The sequence below is a fragment of the Pelobates fuscus genome, chromosome 1 (assembly GCF_036172605.1).
Source record: "Pelobates fuscus isolate aPelFus1 chromosome 1, aPelFus1.pri, whole genome shotgun sequence".
NCBI classification, from domain to species: domain Eukaryota; kingdom Metazoa; phylum Chordata; class Amphibia; order Anura; family Pelobatidae; genus Pelobates; species Pelobates fuscus.
The window spans coordinates 412,956,949-412,972,400 of record NC_086317.1 but is presented as its reverse complement, the minus strand read 5'-3'; positions in this window follow the sequence as shown (position 1 = coordinate 412,972,400).

Genomic DNA, 15,452 nt, shown 5'->3' with positions numbered 1-15,452 from the left:
CCGCTTGGCCACGCTACGCACAGGCAGGAGGGGAGCAACACAGTGCAGCTCTCCCTTCCTGCCAGACCTCGGGGAACTGTGGACCCGGGCCAGTGCGGCTGTGCACCGGGCCATAAGGTATCCAGGCAGCCCACGGTCGCAGGGGTCGGGGCTGCAGGCAGGCCCCCTGGAGTGAGGGGCCCGGTCGCAGCTGCGACCCCTGCGACCATGGTAGGTATGCCAGTGGCTGTAACCCATACCAGGAATCCATAGAGGTGTATGATATTGCTAACAATGAAATGGCTATGTTCACTTACCAAGCTTCAAACTAAAAAAAATCATATACATTTCTATTCAACTCACCTGCTTAAAAATTGTGGCATCGTGTGGACAGAACGTAAACAGTAATTTACCTTTTGCAGACAAATAACAATATAAAAAAACAAAACACTTGTCAATAAGACACGCATAAAAATTAATAGTAAACTGATAGTAAATTACTAGGAAGTGATAAATGCATATTACCGTATTTAAAAGGGCAATTTATTATGAGTAGTATTAGAATTCGCCTCTTTGTTAGAAATAATGCAGGCTGTGCAGGTATCGTTGGAGAACAAGGTCTAGAATATGTTTGGAGAAGAGAAAATGCACGGACAGGTTAAATTACTTTCTTTGAAAAAACGAAGAATTGAAAAGAAGTGACTCATTTGATTAGTTTGCACAATCAATAAGACAGACAGCCCTGGGATGCTAGGAGCTGCAGTAATGTACGTGCTGGCTCAGCCCTCTATGTCTTGTCCCGCTCAGGCAGGTGTAGTCAAACAGGTCCTAATCCTCTCTCCCCCCTCCTTCATCCACTTTTCTGAGGGTAAATATCATCCCAGCACGTCTGGCATTAGCTACGCACATACCAGTAATGTATGCTGATGCACTCCCTCTATAACCACATTTGCTGATGGTAGGGAGTGGAATTAGCATTGACAGCAAGAGAAAAGTTCTGGAGACAGCGTTTTGTCTCCTGCTGACCTTTTCAAGCTAGCAGAAATACCAAGGCAGAACGTATTACTCACCTTTCTCTGACTCTATAGTCTCAGAAGGACCCCTAAGTTCTCCATACTGAACTTTGGTTTGCTTCCAAATGCCTATCTAGTTGATGTAATGATACAGAAGGATCTGTGGTGTTAACCTATGATGACCAACCATATGTGATTTCCTCCTTGGAACACATTAATTGTATTCATGTCTGTGTGTATTTTAACCCTTAACAATTTAAAGAAAAAACACACACACATACACATAATAATACAAAGCAGGGCTTCCATGTCTATTTATTCTAATATTTACATTATGTTATTTACATGTATGTAATATAATATACTGCATGTACATTATTATATGTACAGCCAAGAATCGTTGAAACAGAATCTTCTATTTTCTCAGCAGTGCAATTTTGAATAATGCATTGTCTCTGATTGTTTTAATTAATGAAAGGTTTGGCTGGTGAGGTAATACCTTCTAGTTATGCTTGCTGAAAGAATATTAGTACGAATTAAATCAACGCTTGGCATTATGGTAAATAGATATATAATTTAGCATAAAGTCATCATTTTATTAAAGTGGCAGTATAGTCATTAGAACAACTACAGCTTGATGTAGTTGTAATGGAGCCCATGCAGGTTTTTTAATGTAAACAATGACTTTTCAGAGAAAAGGCAGTGTTTACATTGGTGCCTAGTAACACCTCTAGTAGCAGTCACTCAGATGGCCATTAGAGGTGCTTTCTGTGTCAGTGCTGCACAGAATGCAGCACTGGCGTTCAGCATGTCCACCCTCTGCATGGAGGCACTGAACGTTGATTCATTGCATCTCTATGAGGAGATGATGATTGGCGCATCGTTTTTGCACAGCGTGTACAATAGCCTCACACTGCGTTCCTAAGTGCAGCGTGGGAGAAAAGATAGGTAAAATCACCTTTGCAAAGCGATGCATGAGGTTATGGACCTAAATAATTAGTTAAATACTATAGTGTCAGCAATACATGTTTGTATTCCTGGTACTACAGTGGTCCTTTAAAGACACAGAGGCTCATATTTGCTCATCTCTTTATTTACTTTCTCAGCAGCAAAGAAAGAAATGAATGAACAATTGTAGAAAAAATAAATAAAAAACCCAGTAAGAGTTAACAAAATAACTCAAATTAGTCAATAACAACATTACTTCTCTTTCCAGATGATCCTTCCATAAGCAAGAGTCAAAAAGAACAAAACCAATACAAAGCAGTTGATCTTCAACAAAACAACCAATTGTGATCAATGAGACAAAGTGCAAATCAAGGCAAAAAAAAGAAAATCTCCAGGCACTTAAGGTGTTCAAGCCGCTGGCAGTTTTAATAGAACAGAAAACAGCAGCAACGTTTCGAACTGCTAAGAGGTCATGGTCAAGATAGACAAAGACCTCTTACCAGGTCGAAACGTTGCTGCTGTTTTCTGTTCTATTAAAACTGCCAGCGGCGTGAACACCTTAAGTGCCTGGAGATTTTCTTTTTTGCCTTATCATTGTGGGATTGCTGGTCCTGCTCCGGAGCACTGGGTGCCTGCTGGGATTGAGTGTGGCTCCTATCTTCATTGTTGCAAAGTGTAAATCAAGATCCAACTGGAACAAGTCCTCAGAAACCAGAAGTGATACGCCAAACTTAAAATACAAGAGAATGTGAGAAATTGTTATGGCAAGACCATAAATCTGGAACTACAATCCATATAATGGAAATACTTCACTAAATAATCTATAAACAAAAATAATATAAAGAGTCTCTTAAGGTACAGTGAAGACCTGGAGTGTATATTCTTCAGTTCTTGCTTTGAATCCTCAGTGGTAAATATGAAATACAAAAGCAAAAATAGAGACCAATAGTGCAAAACCGTTTTAGGAAAGCTGGATCACAAACAACATAGAAGTAGAGAAGTGCCAACTCACAATTTAAAGAGCTATGCCCAGCTCTAGGTAAAACAGCATACAGTGGTATTTAATACTCTCCACATGTAGGATATAACTGGACACTTTGAGGTGTATCCTCAAGACTTCTTACAGCATTCCAGATAAGCGTCAGCATATAAAATACATAAAAGGGGGAAAAACCCAATGGTGCAATAACGTAGGTTAACTGCAACTACAGACAACACTGAGGTCCTAAGAGTGCCAACTTACAATTGGGAGAGCTATAACCAGCTCTGAGTAAAACAGCATACAGTGGTATTTAAACTCCCCACATGTAGGATATCCTTCTAGCGATGCTTGCAGTGCCGGTCTTATGAAAATAAAATCACAAGAGAGGGCCCATAGTGTTTACCGTAAAAAAAATAGCAGTAAAAGGTAAAATGAAACATACTTACAGTGTTCAGAGCAGCCACACTGCTCTATGAACCAGGCGTAGGTGGAATAATCCCCACCAGGGATTTCTTTTGTAGTACTGGATCTTTAAAATGATAAAAAATCAGCCAGGATAAAACAGCAACAAATAAAAGTAAGTGTGCAAAATACTTTTATTGGATTCTTATAAAAACACAACGTGTTTTCGCCAAAACAGGCTTTATCAAGTGTAAACAACTGATCCTGGCTATTCACCTTTTATAGGCAAGTAAAATGGCTTAAAATGTGAAGATTGGCGCCAAAATGACGTCATTTCCGCATGACTGTGGTCACATGATTAAAAATAAATATTTTTTTTTTCTTTATTTATACACATTAAAACAATAGAACAAGTAAAACAGTAGATAATGCTCGTTTTCCAATATATTATATATAGGGACATTTGAATCCCATGCAGAACCTTTATTCAACTGAGGAAAAGTGACATATGGTGAAAGTAAAAGTAAGCATTTAAGCTTTGAACTTGAGGGTGAAAGGTCGCAAGGTCGCGGCCATTTTTAACTGTGGGTGTTTTAAAGTGACAGGAGGTGGGCGGAGCCGGCAAATTGCAGAGCAGGGTGGGGAGTGTAGTTATGATCGCGTCCATTTGCAGGACCTGATCAGAGAGAAGAGGGGGCGGTCCTAAGCGGCCGAAAGTAGGAGGGAGTGATTGTAATCACTCTTCTCATAGTAACAGGAAGGGGGATAGAAAATAGATGCAGGGAAGTGGGATGAATACGTAAGTAGCCATATTATAGTTTAGTGAGGGGGAATAGGGGCAGGGTGAAATAGTGAAACATATATAAACATACAAACTTTATATGAAAATAAAAATAAATGGATTAAGCCATAGGAGCTAATAAATTAAAATGAAAATAGACCCTTGTTTATTATCTCTCATTGTCCTACTTAGCGCACCCTGTATTTGTTGTATCTTGTTCTCTCCATTCTTTGAAGGGGTTAAGGGTTACAGGTGTGCAGCTCTATTCTCCCCTGTGATCAGTACTGTAGCGCTGTTCCTCTCCTATTTTTTTTTTTACCAAATAATCTATAAATGATCAATTAATAATAAAATGTTACATCACATAATGATATTTAAGCAAACAATATGGAAATAAAGAAAACAACCAGATGATACCAGACAAATCCATTGGTATCTAAATGGGCAGAAATGGAGGAGGGGAATGAATGAAGAACATAATTCATGGAGGGCCAATATTTGCCTCCATGTCTAATAAAATCATGACTTTACATCATGTTAATAGTAAAATCTGGTAATTTTATTAAAAGACACAGATGCTCATATTTGCTAGTTCAAAGCTGTGAAATAACCGAAGATGTAAATTGTGAATTTGGTCTGAAGTAAAACTCCCTAATTGGGTATTCTCGAGAGAAATCCGCAGTCTTCAGGAGGTCTTCCAGTCAACAACCCAATGAAAGAGCTTTGGAAGCAATGGCATGTCTCATCAAATGCAGACTAAATAGAAATGTAGCAATCTCAGCAGATGTCATAATCCATTTCACCCATCGTGCATGAATGACAGTAGATACTGGATGATGAGGTTCAACAAAAGCTAAAAACAAACCTGTATGAGAAAAATCATGGAAGGTCGCTGTTTGAGCCTCAAGAGATTGGACATAATTGCAACTTGTGTGGGAAACTCAGTTTAAAAGCAGGTTTTAGGGACAATTTTGTTCATTGGGAAATAACGAAGTAAGCGTCATCCAGTATATACGAACACGTAGCGATGTCCAGTGCCCAAACATCAGAAACATATTTACAGGAGACTAAACATAAAAGCATAATTGCAGATAATTATTGTAGAGACAGCTCAGAGTTATGTGGTGATGATTCAAATAAACGAAGGGCAATATTGATGTCCAAAATAATGAATATCTAGGTTGTGGAGGATGTGAAAACCGAATAACACATAGTAGCTTTTTTTTTTTTTGTAAATTCTTTATTTTCAAAGTTTGTGCACATAGTAGTTTGCAAACAAAACATGCTTCACAGCTGGGAAACCATCAAAAATTCAATTTGATTTATATAACTTACTGCGGAAATGTTGTCCAGACTTAATAAAAAGGAACAAACTGGTAGATGACTCAAGTAGACTCAAAGGAGAAAGAACCGTGCAAGGAGTTTGAGGCAGTTGATGTAAAACTAATTCTTTTGAGGAGACCACTTCCCACTTGTGGATATAGTCCCACACTTGAAGTAAGTCCTGTAGGCAAACTATGTCCTGTGGTGGTAAGCTATGAAGAAGGTTAAAGATGGATCAGAAAAAATGTCAAAGAAGAAATTAAATATATAACAGATGTAATAATAGCAAATCCACAGTAATACATTGCCTAATGCAAAACAGAGATAACATTTTGTACTTAGCAGAGGGAGCAGCAGCAATGAAAGAGGAGCAGCTTAGGGTCACGTGATGGATATTATTATTGGCTAATGAGTTATATGGTCAATCCTTACTGAGTGTGTTCTTTTTATTTTTCTACAATTGTACATTCCTTTCTTTGCTGCTAAGGGATTGAAGAAAGGGATAAGCAAATATGAGCCTCAGTGTCTTTTAATAAAATCACACATAACTGGAACCATAGAGAGAGTCATAGAGAGAACAGGAACACAAAGACAAATACTAATTTTTCCAGCTCTACATACTTGATACTGCTCCACCTATTGTGCAGTCTGCAAAACACATCAATTTTACATAATAAATCTATCTACATATGACATGGAACACACAAAACCTACACTGAGACAGAGAGCCAAGTTTCACTTTAGTAGCTAATTACCATATTGTACTGTCAGCTGACTCTTTTCAGGCTATCACAGCGCCCACGGCTGGTATAAATGGGTATGGCTAGAAGGAAGTGTGTAATCTCTGCCTCAGTCATACTTCCAGTAGGGCCAGGGCTGTGGATGGCCAGGGACCTTTATTCAGTGTTAAACTAATTGAAATGGTATACCATTGAATAAACGGACTGTGCCAGAGGACTCCAAGCATTATAACCAATTCAATGAGATAAAATGCTTGTAGTACATGCAGTGTCCCATTTAACTTAAAATATATATTTCATCCTCTATATGTTCAATAAAGCTGATGTTTAGAAAGTCCAAATGATCGAAATTAGATAAGCCTAGTTCACCCCTTGACAGGTTGTTTCTGATGATTTTACCAAGTACAAAGGAAATCTAGATTTGTTATGGGGATGCTGCACGATGGAAGAGGCAATGAAGAAAACACTGCAAATGGTGTGATTTGCTAAATCAAAAAAACTGAACTAAAGCCATCTATTTTCACTGCCCAGGGATTTTTTTTTTTTTTAATTATGTTGACTTATTTCCTATATTTAACAAATATGTATTTGTGATGTGGGAAAACTAATGTCAATTATAGAAATCCACACGTCTTTACCCTGCAACTGGGCAACTCCATCTTTCTGGTTCTTACTTAGTTAGTTAAGTTAGTTACAATTAAGGTGGATTTGCACTCAGCCCAGCAAATAGGAAGCTCAATGCACATAACATTTCTATATTAAAATAGGCTGAGATAGTGCCACAATAAAAAAATAATAATAATGAAAAATATGTATTTTCATTGTTGTCTTTTCAGAGTTTTATACAATGGTGTCAGCATTATAAAGAGGTCAACAGATTGTTCACCTTTAGGTTTAAGCTGCAATGCATTTACTGTAAGTGTCTTGCAGACTGTCTGACTACAAAGTTAGTGCACAAGGCAACACATTTTCCTTTCTGATGAGATTGCACTTTATTTCTGGATAGTGTACAAAACAGGTAACAGAAAGTCAAGCTGCTAATCGCCACTGGTGAGTGTTTCAAGCTACAAGCTCCAGTGTGTACACTTAAGGAATTCAGCAACATAAATACATTGTGTGTATAATACATAAGCCATAAAGAAAGCATTTTCTAATTTAAAACTGAAATACAGAATTTAGGCTATAATAAGCAAAATAAAAATAAAAAGTCCTCAGCTGGGCAATCAGGCAATTGCCCAGTGGGCCACGATGGCCATGGGCAGAGGCCGTCAGGGGAGATAATTTTATTCATGGCTAATACTATCCCGCGAGCTGTCAGAGTGTTACCATGGCTTATCACAGCAATACTTTGATACTACACAGTGCTGGGGCACACATTAGTCATATACTAAGCCTGCTTCTGGAAGGGGTGCAGACGAGTACAGCACCACTGGACCACCAGGGTTTTAAATGTCCCCCATCCCTGACACAAGGTAAGAAGCAAAGAGTGGGGGAAAACATTTCTTTTTAAAGTAAGAATAATGAAAAAAAAATGGATTCACTCTAAACACCTAGTACATCCCATCCCACACCACACAATCACTCACATATAAGCTCACTATAGCCACTGTAAACACACACACTGGATCTCCAACACACACACACACTACATCCACTGTGCACACAGTGTATTCCCAATACACTTACACACACTCAGGATGCTATACACACACTCATTATGTCCCCTATACACACACACACACACAACAATCACTGTACACAAATGCTGGATCCCCTACACACACACACACACACACACACACATACATACATTTGATTCCCTACACACACTACAGTCATTGTACATACACCCAATGGATCCCCTACACACACTACAGCCACTATACACATGCACACTGGATCACCTACACGCACATACTGGATTCCCTATACACACATTACAGCCACTGTACACACAGACCATATGCACAAACTCACTTTATGCCCTATACTCAAATACTTTACATCCCCTATACACACATAAACTCACTACATGCCCTATACAGAAACGCAGACACTACATGCCCTATACACACAACACACAGTCACTATACACTCTCACACACAACATTCAATCCCCTCCACACACATACAACACTCAGTTGCCCAGTCTGGCATCCTGCCTAGGGCCCTTTGCAATCTTAATCTTGATCGTAATCTTAATCCTGCTGTGAACACTTGCTGTTTTCGATTACCTAGATTACCTGTTCATTCAGTAAACTATGGTCAGGATTATTCACTAAAGTGAATTACAAAGTTAAAGTCAATATAGCAGAACACTTCCAATACAGCTACTTTGGACTTGCATATGAAATTCAATTTGAATTCTCACTTTAATGAAAATAAGTGAATAAGTGAGAATTTAGTGACTAGCCCTGAGAACTTAGTGAGTAGCCCTGTGTGTCTTGAATGTTAAAGCAATGTAGTAAATGTAAAACATGAACAGAAATGCCCGTAACAACATGGAATGTTTCCTTCTGTTGCAGATCCTCGTGTCCAGAGAAATAGTAATATCAAGAATTTCCCGAGGCAGATGACCAGTTTGCCCCCCTTTAACTCTTAGTATAGGGATGTTGAATAGAGCCAGGTATTTTCAAGGTGTACGGGCCCCTGTCTAACATTAGGGCCCTAGCAGCCACCTTAGGTCACATATGGTAAATCTGGCTAGATCTGTCTCTCTTATTTTGGCCATGCATATGGAGCCCTGTGTATTTGTTAATAAGAGACTAGGGGAGAATGCAACATTTGATTGCAGTGACTCTACTTGTTTTTGTTCGTAATACTAAGGCATCAGGAAACCAACTCATTAAAATTGTGACATCAACTTTGTGTCATTGTAACCTCGTGATGTCATGGCTTCCTTGTGCACTTCTTCCATTGTGGGCTTATTAATGCATATTTATTCCATAATCACACTCTAACTGTAGTTCCAGGAGTCTCACATATATCTGATGCCATGATCTGCCCTCCCTCCCATGTGGATTTGGTGTTCCCACTAATTTAAGTCCAATGATAACACAAGTCCATTGGCTCAGCCTGCAGGACAAAATGCCGCTGTGCTAAATCAGTTGATTCCTTTTTCCCTCAGTGAGAGAGGTTAAACCTCCCAATGAGAAAACACACATATTTAGTGTAACTTCGAGGTTCTTTAATTATATAGAAATAAAAAGAAAGCAACAATAAAATAGACACACAGAGAGAGTTATAAGAGACAAAGTTGTATTTTATTATCTCTAAACTCTATTATTAGTATTGTTTATGTTATCCTGAAATTCCTGGAGTTTGTGAGTATAGAAGCCACATGAAGGACTGGTCAGCCCTCTACTGTAGTCATAAGACACATGGCTAATCAGGTTGTAGCTTGAGGTGAAGAACAAAAACAGAGAGTATGGCAAGAAACAGAAAGGACACCAAAGAAGGCAAAGAAAAGTGGGCCCCTCAACTCTGCAAGTAAGTTAACCAGGTTGACCTGTATATTAGGACTCTGTGTTTTAATTGACCTGTGTGCCCTGGAATATGTTTCTGCAGATACAGTTGATCACACAGAGATTGCAACATTTTAAGGAAGCGCATTGAGTACAATGCTTAATGCTCCATTAAGGCAATATGAACATTGTGACATAGGGCTATCAAAATAACCTCAAAATCACTACTTGTGTTATAAAAGGACCCCAACAAGTGCACTATAAAGTTCTATCTGAGACATACAGTGGTTACAGAGAGATTGTTATTAATTATAAAGTCAAGATTTGCAACGTTATTTCATGGTTTTGCCAAAAATAAATTCTAATTTTTAAAAGGGACTGGTTTAGCTGCTTTAGTTAAGTGTAAATATCGCACTAACCCAGAAACATAAGTAATATTGGCACCGTCTAGAAAACAACTTGACCTTTTTTTAAAACATGACTTCTGCATCTCACATTTCATTCCTGCTTTATATCTAAAATAACTGGGTTACATCTTACATTTATCTTGTGTTTTTTAAATAAAGGAGCTCATCACAACGCAGTGGGTTCCTCAAGAAAGGAGGACACTGAGTGAAAGCATCATATTTTGAAGAATTAAAATAAAAATGTCCCAATCTCACATGCTAAGCAGATGCTCCAACTCCTGTAGGGTGCAAAGAGTCTATGATGAAAAAAGGGTTATAACATTTTAATTGATTTTTTTATCCAGTCTCTGTGTCAAAAGAAAAGTAATACGGTTGGGTAACAAACACCAGACTACAGCTGGCATTGATGAAGAATTGGATAATGCTGGAGTGTGATTTGGACATTGCGATTTCAGAATCTGATTCACAAACATGTTTTGCAACCAATCCCAAACCACTTCTTTTTGGAACATGTAGAGTTTATACCAGACATTCCTGAACATGTGTCTAAACCCTCTTGATTCAATGTGTCAACACACATCTGGTTTACCTGCGCAGGCTGACGTCACGCTGAAACAACAACCTGAGGAATCTCCTCTAGACTGCTTCGGCAGCGAATAAGACTACGTCTTTTTTAATTTAAGCAATGAACGAGAGGTTTTCTAGTCTAATTCATTAAGAAAAGTGTTCTTACAGAGAAGAAAGATAAATTCCAAACAAGCATGTCAGGTAACAGTTACATGGGCTCAACGTATGGTGATTGCTAAGTGGTCCATTTAATCGTCTTGTTATATCTAGAAAATATTTAATGAGCTTTACTTCCATTAAGCTACCTTTCTAATGCTAGAGGGGCACTATTCCTGGTGATCATGGTGTAAGTGAGTGAGGTTTGTGCCTGTGCTGGCACAAACATTATTCGGGTTCTTCTGTCCCATTCCTGTTCTATGTTCTTGCCTTTTGTAATGCAGTGCATTCAGTATAAGACATCAAATCCTGGCACACACTTCAATCCAAAGACTCAGCTGAGATTGATGGAGCACTAAGGAGCCCTGTGTACACAGAATTCTGATCCCTTGTGGTTACAATATTGGATGAACAGACATATAATAGAATTATCCTGGTCCTTATTGGCCCCAGTCGTACTGGAGCTGTATAGTGCCACTCATGGTTTTTCCCTGAGACAGTCCCAGATACCTTACATTACAAAACTGGGGCCAAGGTATCCACTGACAGTACTGAAATTTAGTACTTTTATGTGTGAAATTCTTAAAGCCTTAGTCTCACCATATTTTCTCTTTTATTGGTGCTGCTTGATAAACTGCCTTTAGAGGTTACATAATTTTTCATTTAAAAATAACATTATGTTTCGTGAAAAAAATAGTTTTTTTTTACTACAGTGTATGTGTTTCTCCAATATCTATTTAAAACTTTTTTTTTCTATCAGTATTTTTTTTACCTGACAAAGTACTTAGAAATTCCCCTTGTTTTCAAGAATGTGCCAAGACTTTTGTAGAGCTGCTGCATACCTCATCATTCCAAAATCCTGTTCTGACCTATTACAACACTGCAGAGAATTATTATTATTATTTGGTATTGATATTCATATTTTGCAGCTCTGTATAATAGAGGGAATACAGACAAATAATGGACATGCACCGATACAAAAGGAAGAGAAGACCCTGCCAGTGAGCTTACAATCTAGCAAATTCAGTACTTTTCAACAAAGTACTTAGCAAGATAATTCATGAGCTTACAATCTAAAGGTAAAAACAAGGAGCTGAGACATGAGGTTGCAGGGAGTATTCGAAGTTGATGGCCAGAGATCTGGGGAGGTATGTAATTACTGAATAGCTTGTGACTGGATGACTTGACTAATGTAATTACTACTTTACGTATACAAAACATAACATACATTTGTATAGAGTCACAATTGTTGTACCATCTGAATTTGGGGGGATAAGAGCAAACTATTTCCAATATTTCTTTCTACAAATACAATATTTTAGCTAAAGACAGAAAAATAAAATCAAAGTCTGTATGTGTAAACCTCATTAAAGGAACACTGTAGACACCCAGACCACTTCAGTTCATTGGAATGGTCTGGGTGCAGTGTCCCTGTCAGGTTAACCCTGCAATTGTAATTATTGCAGTTATTGGTAAACTTCCAGGGTAATTCTAACAGACAGTCAATAGAGGCACTTCTTGGTCATTAGATTACTTTTGGTCCGCTAAATGACCATGCATGAGGACACCCAGCATCAGCTAAAACCCCACAGGAAAGCACTGGTGGGGTAGTCCTATTGGGTAGTCCTAAAGCGGTTGCAGCACTCCCTGCACATGCGCATTAGGCCCGGCTGACGTTGGTGGTGGAGGAGGAGCGGAGACGAATCCTGACCCTGCACCAAGGGACATCAGTGCTGGAATAAGGTAAGTGACAAAGGGTTTTTAACCCTTTCAGCGGTATAGGGGCCTGTGAGGGAGGGGGGCACAGCTTTGGATTGCAAGCACTATAGTCTCCCTGTAAATAATACACAACGCAGACTGAAAAATATTATTGAATCAATATTAAATATTATTGAAAATAATGGCATTGAAAATATAGATTTATTGCAGAATTTTCGCTTATCAGATGCAAAATAATTGTAGAAGCTACCTGGTCAATGTTCTATCAAAAATCATAAAGGCTAACACGTTAAAGTAATTCAGTAATGTTTGGAATGTGAGAAAGGCAATCCTGGAAAGCAAAACCATCTGAAATTTGATTACGAGTAAATTATTAGATGGACTAATTCACATCACAATCTCCATTATTTGCATTTTATTCTAGTACCTTATTCCATGACACAGTTACAGGTCATATTGCACTGGTTTTTACTCCCAGGGTGTGCAACAGCAAACCAAGTCTAAATCACACCATAAAGTACAGGGGTTAAGCCGCTCAAACTTTACACATTCCTCCATATGTCTCCTGCTGCTGCCAGCCCCCACCGCATTCTTGGCCAGGATCCGTCACAGCAAAACGGGCCTTCTCTTCCTTGATTTTCATCAGCTAAGTGGATTTTAAACCACTTTTGATATCGGTTTTCAGAGATGAAATTCCAGGCGTGTAGATTTCACTGAGCCAAGAGGTTTGGTGAGACTGTGGAAGGATTATAGAGACTGGCAGACCCCCTACACAGTCTGAACAGCTGCGTGCTGGACTGGAGAATAGATATGTGTAGCCTGGCATCGACTATTAACCCTATATCTGCTCAATATCGAACATATAAATAAAAAAACGAGTATGTGCTATTTTTACAGTGTTAGAATCTAGACATTTAACTTATTTCAGTGTGCCCATCAGTGAGCCTTAACTTGTTTGCCAATTTTTTTTCTTTGTAAAGTGCTACGTAGCATGTTGGCACTATATAAATAATAGTCATACAATAGTCATAGTGGTAATTTAACCTCTAGAATGTAAGCTCGTTTGAGCAGGGGCCTCAACACCCACTGTTCCTGTGCGTCCAGCTCGTCTTGTTGCAAATGTTTGTCTGTTAGTCCACCCATTGTACAACACTGCAGAATTTGTTGCCGCGTTATAAAGAATAATAATAATAATTACTAACATTATGAACATAGAAATATTGCAGATATTGCAGAACAGGAGGTACTTGACTGTGACCCTTATTCTAGCAAGATGGAGAACAATATATCAGTGCCACCATCACACCACGATACAGGTTCTTCTTTTATCTATGTCACTACAACACCTCATGCAAACAAGCACAGACTTCATGGGTAATAAGGCAACTCTATTGCCACCCCGCTGTGGAGGGAAATCCAATGAACCGTGATTCTTGTGTGCGCTCCGTAATATCCTGCTGTGGCAGAAAAGACCCAATGAACCATGGGTCCCTGTCTATACATGTCACACTGTCCTGCTGGGGGGAAAAAAAGACTTCAGCACGCACCTTAGCTCAAATGGTAATTGCGTTTTTTGTTTTTTTTCATTTTCAGGCTAAAAGGGACCTGGAAGAGATGCTACCCCTGCTGCACCTGGCCACACTGTTTGTTTTACGCAGAACTGTTGCTGGGCGATGCTCCGAAACATCTGGAAATGTGCAGATAAAAATAAGAATATACCACATGGTTTTTTGGGTTGACTGTGGAGAGGCTGCATTCAGTCTCAAATGGCACAAACAGAACACAATATGATACTATTTTAAATGTAAAATTCTAAACTACTAGCATTTTGCTCGAATGAATACATTGAGATTGCCTGTCATTTGCAAGCATGTCTTGGGGAGGATGTACGATATATTTATATACAGATACAAATTAACTGGGCTATACATGTCAGCCATATTCAGCTGTAGAGCTATGTATAGCAACACATCCATATTAACCTGCTGGCCGCTTCTCATTCATGAAAAAATATGAGCGAAATACTCCTGGGAGTAAATGAAAGGTCACAGGGTACTTCCACTCACTTGTACAAATGAATGACCGAGAAGACTACTTAAACCCACATTTATTTCCTAGCACATTCCTAATCTCTACTGTACATTAATTATTAGTATTCTTTTCTTTAATATAAAGTGCCAACAAATTCTGCAGTGCTGTCCCCCTAAATAACTCAGTGTCTTACCCTGATCATACTTCTGCCACTACTTTACTATACACCAATAAAAACATATTTTTGTCAATCTTTCTTTATTGCGTGCGTAAAGATAACACAATGCTCGGTAAGCCACAACAGCTTCCGCAAATACAGAAAAACATGTGATTCCTAACAGCATTATGACAATTGTTTATATCGAACTTTTTACATTTTTACTATGCTTCAAGATATGCGACTATTGGAAGAGTGTCAAATTATGCAAGCCAAGTATGCATCACTGATAGACATGTTACAAGATAAATCAAATAAATGTTATAGTTAGGCTCTTGGTGTCTGCCCAGTTGCTAAGCCGCCAAGCGCAGTTGGTAATATTGAATAGGTGTAGAAGGCAGACCCATGGGGGTTACATGCAAAAGAAAAACAAGACTTAAACCCAACTTATATACATGAAATGAAAATGAAATAAAGGAAGACGGTACATGAGGGAGTGTGGCCCTTAAGGTCGTGACTGTGGGCACCTGCAGCCTGTGGTGATTACCTTGAGACCCCAAAGTCAAACTTATATGCTGTACGTGTGGCACATCGATCAGCATGCTATATGTGGTGTGCGTGTGCAGGTATGCGAAGTACCCTAATGCTGCCCTGTTCAGCCTAAATAGGTGAACTTGTAAGTTAATATCAGGATTGTGGTGATAGCTTCCCGACAGCGCAGACTGTGGGCAGTGTGTGTCACAGAGGCTGAGAAATAAAGGGTCTAAATAAATGCAAATTGTG